The sequence below is a fragment of the Hypanus sabinus genome, chromosome 31 (assembly GCF_030144855.1).
Source record: "Hypanus sabinus isolate sHypSab1 chromosome 31, sHypSab1.hap1, whole genome shotgun sequence".
NCBI classification, from domain to species: Eukaryota; Metazoa; Chordata; class Chondrichthyes; order Myliobatiformes; family Dasyatidae; genus Hypanus; species Hypanus sabinus.
The window spans coordinates 16,035,244-16,047,378 of NC_082736.1; the positions used below are offsets into that span (position 1 = coordinate 16,035,244).

The 12,135-nt window shown below is 51.7% G+C and overlaps 1 non-coding gene across 1 annotated transcript; it reads left to right on the top strand.

Moving 5' to 3' along the window:
* The first annotated feature begins 5,861 nt into the window (after positions 1 to 5,861).
* Positions 5,862 to 5,935, top strand: trnan-guu (transfer RNA asparagine (anticodon GUU)). The gene has a single exon. It is a non-coding gene; the product is annotated as a tRNA-Asn (tRNA).
* Positions 5,936 to 12,135: the final 6,200 nt, after the last annotated feature.

Consider the following 12,135-nt stretch of genomic DNA (forward strand, 5'->3'; position numbering starts at 1 on the left):
AGCAGAGGGTCATGGTGGAGCGAATACATTCGGATTGGAAGGTTGTGACGAACGCCGTTCCGTGAGGATCGGTTCTGGGGCCCCTACTTTCGTGATTTTTATCAACGACCGGGATGCGGGTGTAGAAGGCTGGGTCGGCGAGTTTGTAGATGACATAAAGATTGGTGGTGTTGTGTAAAGTGTAGAGGATTATCGAAGATTGCAGAGAGACATTGATAGGATGCAGAAGTGTCCTGAAAAGTGGCAGATGGAGTTCAAACCGGAGAAGTGTTAGGTGGTACACATTGGAAGGACAAACTCCAAGTCAGAGTAGAAAGCAAATAGCAGGATACTTGGTAGTGTGGAGTAGCAGAGGTATCTGGAGGTGCATGTCCGCAGGCCACTGAAAGTTGCCTCACAGATAGATAGGGTGTTCCACTCTAGGATCCTAGTTCGCAATCTCTCGTCCTGCCCTGTTCCTAGCACTGCAGTGCCTGCGTCCTGCATTTGGGTCCTGATACAACACCTCAGTAAGACAGATTGGCCCTGAGACTATCCACGGTAACTCCCATGTCTCATATCGCCTCTTTCCTCCTGTCTCCCCTGTACACTAAGGACTATCTCACGGCCAGCGAATGCACCATCCAGCTCGCCTTTGGTCTCTGGAAGAAAACCGGTTTGGTCACTTTCTATTCGACAGTCAGGCCGAGTCCATAAACACTTTTCGGGCGAGAACACCACACTCAGAGCCCTCAAACGGTGCCAGGGCTTCTTTTCCTATTACGCCCAATGGATCCCTCACTACGCAGACCGGGCCCGCCCCTGGTCAAGTCCACAGCATTTCCCCTCTCATTCGACGCCCACGCGGCCTACAGCCGCCTTAAAGGGGACATTGCCAAAGCAACAATGCATGCGGTGGACGAGACTATTCCCTTCCAAATAGAGAGTGACGCCTCCGACTACGCGCTGGCTGCTACCCTCAATCAGGCAGGAAGGCCGGTAGCGTTCTTCTCTCGCACCCTTCAAAGCCCTGAAATTCGGCACTCCGTGGTGGAGAAAGAAGCCCAGGCCATAGTGGAAGCTATTAGGCACTGGAGGCACTATCTCGCCTGCTAAAAATTCAACTTGCTGACCGACCAGCGCTCAATTGCCTTCAAGTCTTCAAGTTCAGCAACCAACAGCGGGGCAAAATCAAAAAATCATAAAATTTTGAGGTGGAGAATAGAACTCTCCAACTTAAACTATGACATCCTGTACCCGTCTGGAAGGCTCAATGATGACAAGGGCAGCGTGTCCCAGCGCGCAGCTCGGTCGGTTGTACGCCTTCAATGCAGATCTTTGCCAACTGGGGGACACCCGACTTTACCATTTCGTGAAAGCCCGGAACCAGCCTTACTGCCTTGAGGAAATCAGGACGATGACCAGGGTCTGTCAAGCCTGCGCTGAGTGCAAACCGCACTTCTACTATCTTGAAAAGGCACAACTTATCAAGGCCACCCACCCCTTTGAGCAACTGAGTGTCGAATTTAAGGGGCCCCTTCCCTCCACCGACCGGAATGTCTACTTTCTCAACATATTCGATGAGTACTCGCGGTTCCCCTTTGCCATTCCCTGCCCTGATACCACAGCCACGTCCTTCATAAAAGCCCTGCGCCAGCTCTTCGCTCTGTTCGGATATCCCTGCTATATCCACAGTGATAGAGGGTCCTCGTTTATGAGTGTCGAGCTGAGCCAGGACCTGGTGCCTAGGGGTATTTCTGCTATTAGGACGACGAGCTATAATCCGCGGCGGAATGGACAGGTGGAGAGGGAGAATGCCACTATGTGGAGGGCCGCACTCTTAGCCCTTAGGTAAAAGGGATTGTCGATCTCTCGCTGGCAGGAGGTCCTCTCCGAGGCACTGCACTCCATCCGCTCCGTGTTATGTACATCCACCAACGCCACCCGTCATGAGCGACTCTTTTCTTTTCCCGGGAAGTCTGCCACTGGGACCACCCTACCCGCTTAGCTGACATCCCCAGGGCCAGTGCTGCTCCGAAAACATGCGAGGAGCAATAAATACACCCCGATTGTCGAGAGGGTTCACCTACTTCATGCGAACCCCAAGTATGCCTACGTGGTCATACCTAATGGGAGAGAGGATACGGTCTCCGTCCGCGACCTGGCGCCCGGAGGAGCACCAGACCCCTACCCCGAACACTCCACGGTGACTTTGAACCCCGTACCCACCGATGTATATACCCACGAGACATCGCGCACACCAAGCCCTACACAGAACTCTCACGACACTCCCACACCGGGCGCCACGCATGACGGATTACAGAAGACTAACGGGCTGGCAGCTCAAATTGTACCTTTTCAGGACCGTAGAGGTAAGGTTTGCACTCAGTGCAGACTGGACAGTCCCTGGTCATTGTCCTTATATACTGAAGGAAGTAAGGCAGGTTCCGGGCATTCACGAAATAGTAAAGTTGGGTGACCCCCGGGTGGCAAAGGTTTTCATAGAGGGTGTATAGACGGTGGAGATGCGCGCTGTCACTCGCTCCCCGTGATAGGGCATCAGGGGCTCATTGAGCCTTGCAGGCCGGTACAGGATATCATAGTTGTAGGTGAAGAGTTCTATTCTCCACCTCAAAATTTTATCATCTTTGATTTTGCCCCGCTGATGGTTGCTAAACATGAACGCAACTGAGCGCTGGTCGGTCAGCCAGGTGAACCTTCTGCCGGCGAAATAGTGCCTCCAGTGCCTAATAGATTCCACTATGGCCTGGGTTTCTTTTTCCACAGCGGAGTGCCGAATTTCAGGGCATTGAAGGGTACGAGAGAACAATGCTACTGGTCTTCCTGCCTAATTGAGGGTAGCAGCCATTGCGAAGTAGGAGACGTCACTCCCTACTTGGACGGGAATGGTCTCGTCCACCGCATGCATCGTTGCTTTCCCCTTTAATGCGGTTGAAGGCCGCGTGGGCCTCGACTGAGAGGGGAAATGCCGTCGACTTGACCAGGGGACGGGCCTTGTCTGCCCATTGAGGGACCCATTGGGCGTAATGGGATAAGAAGCCCAGGCACCTTTTGAGGGCTCTGAGGGTGGTGGGAAAAGGGAGTTCCAACAGGGTGTGCATACATTCCGGGACAGGCCGAATGACCCCGTTGTCCACGACATACTCAAGGATAGTAAGTCGGGTGGTTCCGAACACACACGTTTCCCTGTTATAGTTAAGGTTAAGAGCTGTGGCCGCTTGGAAAAATCCTTGGAGGTTGTTGTCGTGATCCTGCCAGGCATGACCGCAGATGGTGATGTTATCCAGATATGGGAACGTGGCCTTCAGTTGGCACCGGTCCACCATCTGGTCCATTTCTGTCTGGAAGACAGAGACACCATTCCTGACTCGGAAGGGCACGCGCAGGAAGTGACAGAGCCTGCCGCCCGCCTTGAAGGCGGTGTAGGGGCGGTCCTCCCGGCGGATGGGGAGCTAATGGTAAGCGGATTTCAGGTCTATGGTGGAGTACACCTTGCACTGAGCTATCTGATTGACCATATCCGCGATGCGGGGTAAGAGGTTCGCATCAAGCTGCGTGATCCAATTGATGGTCTGGTTGTAGTCCACGACCATCCTATTATTCTGCCTGGTCCGAAAAACGACCACCTTGGCCCCGCAAGTACTTGTGCTTGGCTGCATGATCCACTCTCTGAGCAGCCGCTGCACCTCCGATTTAATGAAGGCCTTGTCCTCTGCGCTGTACCACCTGCTTTTAGTTGCCACAGGTTTACAATCAGGGGTCAGGGTGGCGAGGAGCGGTGGGGCAGTGATCTTGAGGGTGTAGAGGCTGCAATTGGTGTCAGTAGTGCAGCTGTTGGTATGGTGCTGGGTGAGATGCGTGTCGGTGTGCGTGTGTGGTCAGTAACGTGGTATATGACGAAGTCCCACAAAACTGAGGATTTCTGACAGTGATAGTAGGGAGGGACCCGTTATACTTCATTGTCACACTTTTCAAGTGGCACTGGAGGTCGAACCCCAATAGCACAGGGGCACACATTTGTGGCATGACCAGTAAAACAAAGTCCCGATATTCTGTGTCCTACACCACCAATGTCGCTACACAACCCACCCACCCAGGATGTCTGTAGAATGCGATTCAGAAGCTATGGTGAGCTTCTGGCTTACCGGCTGTGTCACGAGTCCGCAGCGTTGCACTGAGTCCGGGTGAATAAAATTCTCAGTGCTGACCGAGTCAAACAGGCAGCTGGTCCTGTGCTGGACACCAGGATGCCCATCATTGACCTTGTGAGCTGGAGTGGAGCGCTTTGGACGAGGGTCACTGAGGCCTGAGTTGAAACGACGCCTTAGTGCCCGGTAAGCACCGATGGGTCGGAGGCTGGCGAGGTGGCGCCGACAAAGATGGCCGCCCCCATGCCTCGCAAGAGGCGGGCAGGCAAGATGGCAGCGACGAAGGTGGTGACACCCATGCCTCGCTCGCGGCGCTGCTCGACCCCGCTCGTGGTTTTGACTTACAGGCCTTGGCGAAGAGGTCTTTCGTTCCGCAGCTGGAGCAGATAGCTTCTCGGGCCGGGCAGCCTTTTTGGGGATGCTTTTCGATTCCGTAGAATTAACACTGCGCGGACTCGCGACTGGCAGTAGCCGAGAACGATTCGCCGGCGGGTTGCGACTACTTCATATACTCGCGACTGGCAGCAGCCGAGGTTGATTCGCCGGCGGGTTGCGTGGTCTGCGGCGTCCAAGGGGCCGGAGGGTTGCGGGGTCTGCGGCGTCCACGGGGCCGGCGGGTTACGGGGTCTGCGGCGTCCACGAGGCCGGCGGGTTACGGGGTCTGCGGCGTCCACGGGGACGGCGGGTTACGGGGTCTGCGGCGTCCACGGGGCCGGAGGGTTGCGGGGTCTGCGGCGTCCACGGGGCCGGCGGGTTACGGGGTCTGCGGCGTCCACGGGGACGGCAGAAGATCGCGCGCCCGGAAAACGTCAGCGTTTTGCAGAGCGGCCTCCATCGTGTCGGCCAGCTCGATCGCCGACTGTAAGGTAAGATCGGCGTGTTCCAGCAGCCGCTGGCGCACGTACACAGCCTGATGCCCGTAACGAAGGCGTCTCGTACCAGGAGCTCCGCATGCTATTCCGCCGTCAGTCCCCTGCAGCCGCAGGCCCGCACGAGTGTCTGTAGGGCCCGGACAAACTCAGCGCTCGACTCTCCGGCCCGCTGCCGCCGTGCTGCGAAGCGAAGTCTTGCGTAGACGCTGTTCAAAGGCCGCAGGTACTGTCTTTTGAGGGCATCCATCGCACCCTGGTAGTCCGTTTGGTCTCTGATCCTGGAGTAGTCCATAGCACTGACTCTGCAGAGGAGAACCCCACGCTTTGTGGTGGGGTCAGTAACCGGAATCTCCTCCAAGTACGATTCGAAGCATGCTAACAAGAGTTCGAAAGCTTCGCTTGTTCCCTGGGATTGGAAGTCGAGATCCAATCTGTCTGGTCGTAAAATGCTCTCCATATTTTAAAATTGCCTCCAAAACGTCGACAACGCTTCTTCCTATAGATGCTACCTGGCCTGCTGTGTTCCACCAGCATTTTGTGTGTGTTGTTGTTTGAATTTCCAGCATCTGCAGATTTCCTCGTGTTTCCACAAACTCTTTTGTAACTTTTACCTGTACCTGATTCCCTCAGTTTCTTTAAGTTCAAAATGAGATGAAGAAACCCTGATCTTTCCCCTGTGGGAGGGAACGGTAAAGTCAGGCAGTGCATGAGTAAATAGTGGACTTGATAGTTAGGAGTACAAACAAAATTCAACTTTGTGTTTTAAAACACTCTGCAGCTATAACAAGAAATTGTATTTCAATTGATATTTGTTATTTATTCGTACTTTTTTAAAATACTCGTCTCTGTGGCGCAAACGGTGAGCGCGTTCGGCTGTTAACCGAAAGGTTGGTGGTTCGAGGCCATCCGGGGACGTTATGTATCCAGTACTTCATATTCTCTCTCCTACAAGAGAAGATGTGCAGAAGCATCTATGGAATAAAGTACACGGTCGATTTTTCAGCAAAAACCCTTTTTCAAGATCACGAAGCAGCCTGCCTGTTAAGTTCCTCCAACATTTTATGTATGTTGTTTGGATTTCCAGCATCTGCACAGATTCCCGTCTGTAATTCGACTGCTACACTGCAAAGTCTCTTCCGTGGAATTGAATTAAGTGGACTTTATTAATTACGTCCTTCAGATACATGAGGAGTAAAAAAAAATTATGATACGTCTCCGTCTAAATGTGCGATGTACAACTTATAGTAATATGTAATAAATACTATGTACAACAGGACTTTCAATACAACACAGAAATACGATTGTATCAGCATCGGTCTGGTAGCCCCGTGGAAGAAGCTGTCCCGGAGCCTGTTGGTCCTGGCTTTTATGCTGCCATACTCTTTCCCGGATGGCAGTAGCAGGAACAGTTTGAGATTGGCGTGGCTCGGGTCCCCAGCGATCGTTCAGGTCCTATTTACACAACTGTCTCTGTAAATGTCCTGAATACCTGGAAGGTCACATCAACAGATGCGCTAGGCTGTCCGCAGATTCCTACGATTGAGGGAATTACAGTTCACATCCCAGGGAGTGATGCATCCAGTCATGATGGTCCCGTGTAGAATGTCTTTAGGATTTGCGGATCCAGATTAAATTTTTTCAACCGTCTGAGGTGAAAGAGGCGATCGTAAGATCCTCGCTGATATTTATACCGAGGAACTTGAAGCCGTACACACTCACAACCCCAGATTCATTGATGTCAATAGGGGATGCCTACTCTGAAGAAATGTGAATCTTCCCATCGATGAGAGTTCAGTGAAACCCTCTCTCACTGCTCCCCCTCTGTGATCTCAGCTCTTTTTTTCTGCTGGGTTCCATTACCAGCTGGGAAACTCTGCGCTGTCCGGAGGCCGGCGCTCCCTACTGCTGCCGCAACTGGCTCAGTGGGAATTGAATCTGTTCTAAATGTTTCAGTCACATATACCGAAATACAGTGAAACGCTTCTCATCCTCACTGTTCATAGAGATCAGACCATTACACAGTGTATTGGGAGAGAACAAGATGAAGCAATAACAAAATGCAGAATGAAGTGTAACAACGACAGGGAAAGCACGGCCCAGGTAAATAATAATGTGCAGCTTCAAACCAAGGTAGATTGTGAGGTCAAACGTCTATCCTGTCTTACGGGAAACCATTCAATAGACACAACAGTGCGACTGAAACTATCCCTGAGACTGTGAGTTGTGCTTTCGGGCTTTTGTACCTTCTGTCAGATGAACGAGGGGAAAGAGAGAATATCCGGGGCGCGTTGTGTCTTTGAACAGGATTCTGCCTGTGCGATTGGACCAGAATGTGTGCGTTTCCGCGAGCTGAGTCCTTGGAACTAACGGACTTCCCGGGTCTAATGTTGTGTTTTTCATTCAGTTTGGGGTCCTGGATCATCCTACATGAGCGATCACCACCATCGTACATGAGAGCTCCGTCTGATCCATTGGAGTGAGTTTCATTCACATCAAATTGCGCGTGAATTCTGTGTTCATAGTGCTAAAACTGTACAACTTGCGACGGCTGGAAATCGAACCCGGGTCAACTGCTTGGGACGCAGCTATGCTCACCATAGTAATATGTAGTAAATAGTATGTACTACAGGACTGTCAATATAAAGCAGAAATACGATTGTATGAGCGTGAATTAATCGGTCTGATGGACTGGTGGAAAATGCTGTCCCGGAGCCTGTTGGTCCTGGGTTTTATGCTTTGGTACTCTTTCCCGGATGACAGCAGCAGGAACAGTTGGAGATTGGGGTGACTCGGGTCCGTAACGACCGTTCAGGTCCTATTTACACACCTGTCTCTGTAAATGTCCTGAATACCTGGAAGGTCACATCAACAGATGCGCTAGGCTGTCCGCAGATTCCGAAGAGAGAGGGAATTACAGTTCCCATCCCAGGCAGTGATGCATGCAGTTATGATGGTCCCCTGTAGAATGTCTTTAGGATTTGCGGATCCATATTAATTTTTTTCAACCGTCTGTGGTGAAAGAGGCGATCGTCAGATCCTCGCTGATGTTTATACCGAGGAACTATGCACTATAACACAAATTAGATTCAGTTACTGAACGTTCTCTTGTGCTATAAGATTCTGTAACTCGATTATCAGTTTCTGAGCTGTTTTCTAAAGGATCATTCCTCACTTTGTTGCAGTTCGTATTCTGACCCGTGGATGTTGCGATGTTCCGAAAGACCAGAGAAACACAGCACCTGGGATCCCAAAGAAGGAAGAATCCACCCGAGAGATTCGAAGGGCTACAAATGGTTTTCTGCTTCACATATCAGAAAGTGGGAAACAACTCCAGATTATAAATATCGGTTCACACAACACGCAGCTGGACGCTAATGGGAACCCGTCCTTTGGCTAGTACTTGAACTCAGTAAATGACTGAATCACTGAAGAATGCTAAGACCCCTCCAGTCACACAGTGAGGAGGGGATGAGTGACGAACATCAATAACTCTCGGAGACGGGAGGCGAACGATAGGCTTTTATTAGCAGCAAGAGACCACGTGTTACGTATTCAGGCAACAATAAATATATGAGTTCGGCAAGGGTTTCTTATAACAAACAACACGTTTATTAAACACAGAAAACGAACCCCCCAAAAGTAAACAAACACTACCGTAACCGGAAACAGCTGCTGAGCGGCTGTTCAAACAGTTCGTAAAGTGATATTCCAAAACAGTTCTTTAAAGTGGTATTGCCAAAAGTTCGATATGCTCACAGTCCATTTAAAAGGAGAGACTTAACAGGACGATTTATTTTCTCTTTCACGTCGCTTGCTTCGATCCCCGACATCGAACTTCCCACGAAGAATTCACGAAACAGAACGGCTTAATGGCACTGACCTTTCCTTCTCCACTACCTTCAATCCTTTCTAGGTAAACCTAGGGATTAACACGAAGATAGTCAACGAAATCCTTCCAAATAAGGATCAAACAAAGGTCGCCCCCGTTTCACCGTAGAAAGTGCTTCTCCTCGATCTTTAACTTCCAACTTCGAATCTTCACTCCCCTCTAATTTCCTCGAACTAACAGAATCATAAAGAACCTGCTGGCAATAACCTTTTAAACTTTAGGCATTAAATAAAAACTTCATCCTTCAACTAAACTGCGTCATCTCTTAAAACACGCAGTGGCATGAAGTCAACCTGGCAAATCAAGCCACGAACTGCCCCTCCTCACAGGGTGGGGTCTACCTTTTATAACCTGTAAAAAAAAACCGTCACATGATCTCTACTGGCGGGAAAATGACATCATTCCACCATCACAAGACCATCACCTCAAGTCCAGTACAGCTTCAACCCCAGTCACATGACAAGGGCTCCACTGTCATGTGTCACGAGTACGTAACACCACGACACGACATCCTGGTGACTGAGGGAGGAGCAGTGCCGACAATCGGCTTTATACAGGGGTCTGTGGGAGGAGCCAAAGGAGCAGTCAGCAGAGGGGCATGTCCAGACAGGTATACATAGTTTACCACAATCACCGCCCCCTCCCTTTGTTTTGAAAGATAGTCCCCATGGGGCGAAGTTTCTTACCAGTATATTTACAGGTTAAGTTTATCAGGTGGTTGAATCTGTCGCTGCGATCTACGTAGCACCGCTGGTGATTGCACCGCTGACGGTGGTTATGCTGGCTCTGTCCTGACTTGAGGTGCCAGCACGTTAGACGTCACTAATCCCTCATGTGTGTGCGAGGCGCCCGGTATGGGAGTGTCGTGAGGAGTCGGTGTAGGGCTCGGTGTGCGCGGTATCTCGTGGGTATACACCTCGGTGGGTACGGGGTTCATAGTCACCGTGGAGTGTTCGGGGTAGGGGTCTGGTGCTCCTGCGGGCACCAGGTCGCGGACGGAGACAGTGTCCTCCCGCCCATAAAGTAACTGGCATACTGGGGCTTCGCATAAATTAGGTGAACCCTCTCGACCATCGGGGAGTATTTATTGTTCCTCGCATGTTTGCGGAGCAGCACTGGCCCTGGGGACGTCAGCCAAGCCGGTAGGGTGGTCCCAGTGGCAGACTTCCTGGGAAAAGAAAGGAGTCACTCATGAGGGGTGGCATTGGTGGACGTGCATAACAGGGAGCGGATGGAATGGAGTTCCTCGGGGAGGAACTCCAGCCAGCGAGAGCCCTCCAATCCCTTTGACCTAAGGGCTAAGAGTGTGGCCTGCCACACAGAGGCATTCTCCCTCTCCACCTGTCCGTTCCCCGGGGATTATAGCTATAACCCTAGCCAGCAGGTACTGGCAACCCTCTATCACTGTGGATATAGCAGGGATATCCGAACAGAGTGAAGAGCTGGCGCAGGGCTTTTATGATGGATGTGGCATTGGTATCGGGGCAGGGGATGGCAAAGGGGAACCGCGAATGCTCGTCGATTATGTTGAAAATGTAGACATTGCCGTCAGTGGAGGGAAGGGATCCCTTAAAGTCGACACCCAGTCACTCAAACGGGTGGGTGGCCTTGAGAAGTTGTACATTTTCAGGATGGTAGAAGTACGGTTTGCACTAAGCGCAGACTTCACATTCCCTGGTCATCGTCCTGACGTCCTCAAAGGAGTAAGGCAGGTTCCGGGCTTTCACGAAATGGTAAAGTCGGTTGAACCCCGGGTGGCAAAGATCTGCATGGATGACGTATAACCGGTCGAGCGGCGGGCTGGCACACGCTCCCCTTGATGGGGCGTCAGAGAGCACATTGAGCCTTCCAGGCCGTACAGGATATCATAGTTGTAGGTGGAGAGTTCCATTCTCCACTGCAACATTTTATCGTTTTTGATTTTGCCCCGCAGTTGGTTGCTGAAGATGAACGCAACTGAGCGCTGGTCAGTCAGCAAGGTGAGCCTTTTGCCGGAGATATAATGCCTCCAGTGCCGAATAGCGTCCACTATGGCCTGGGTTTCTTTTTCCACCGCGGAGTGCCGAATTTCAGGGCTTTGAAGGGTACGAGAGAACAATGCTGCCGGCCTTCCTGCCTGATTTTGGATAGCAGCCATTGCAAAGTCGGAGGCGACACACACTACTTGGAAGGGAATGGTCTCATTTACCGCATGCATCATTGCTATGGCAACGTCCCCTTTAATGCGGTTTGAAGGCTGCCCGGGCCTCGGCTGAGAGGGGAAATGCGGTGGACTTGACCAGGGGGCGGGCCTTGTCTGCGTAGTGAGGGACCCATTGGACGTAATAGGAAAAGCAGGGCACTGGGGGTGTTGGGAAGAGGGAGTTCCAACAGGGGACGCGTAAGTCGGGGTCAGGGCCAATGACCCCGATCTCCAAGATATAGACAAGAACAGCATGTCGAGTGGTTCCAGACATGCACTTGTCCCTGTTATATGTATGGTTAAGAGCTTTGGCCGCTTGGAAACGTCGTTGGAGGTTGGTGTTGTGATTCTGCCAGTCGTGACCGCAGATGGTGATGTTTTCCAGAAATGGGAACGTGGCCTTCAGTTGGCACCTGTCCACCATCCGGTCCATTTCCCTCTGGAAAACAGAAACAGAGACAAAGAAGGGGACGCGTAGGAAGTGATAGAGCCTGCTGCCCGCCACGAAGGCGGTGTAGCGGCGGTCCTCCGGGCCGATGGGGGGCTGATGACAAGCGGATTTCAGGTCTATGGTCAAGTACACCTTGTGCTAAGTTATCTGATTGACCATATCCGCGATGCGGTTTAGGGGTACGCGTCAAGCTGCGTGATCCTATTGATGGTCTGGCTATAGTCTACGACCATCCTATTTTTCAGCCCAGTCCAAACAACAACCACCTGGGCCCTCAAAGGACTTGTGCTTGGCTCAGTGATCCACTCCCCGAGCAGCCGCTGCACCTCCGACATAATGAAGGCCGCCCCCCGCGCTGTACCTCCTGCATTTAGTTGACACAGGTTTTCAGTCGGGGATCAGGTTGGCGAACAGCGTTGGTTTTAGGGATCTTGGGGGTGTAGAGGCTGCAAGTGGTGTCAGTAGCGCGGTTGTTGGCATGGTGCTGGCTGGGATGCGCGGGTCGGTGTGTGTGTGTGGTCAGTAGCGAGGTATATGACGAAGTCCCACAAAACTGAGGATTTCTGACAGTGATTGGTGGGTGGGGCCCGTCA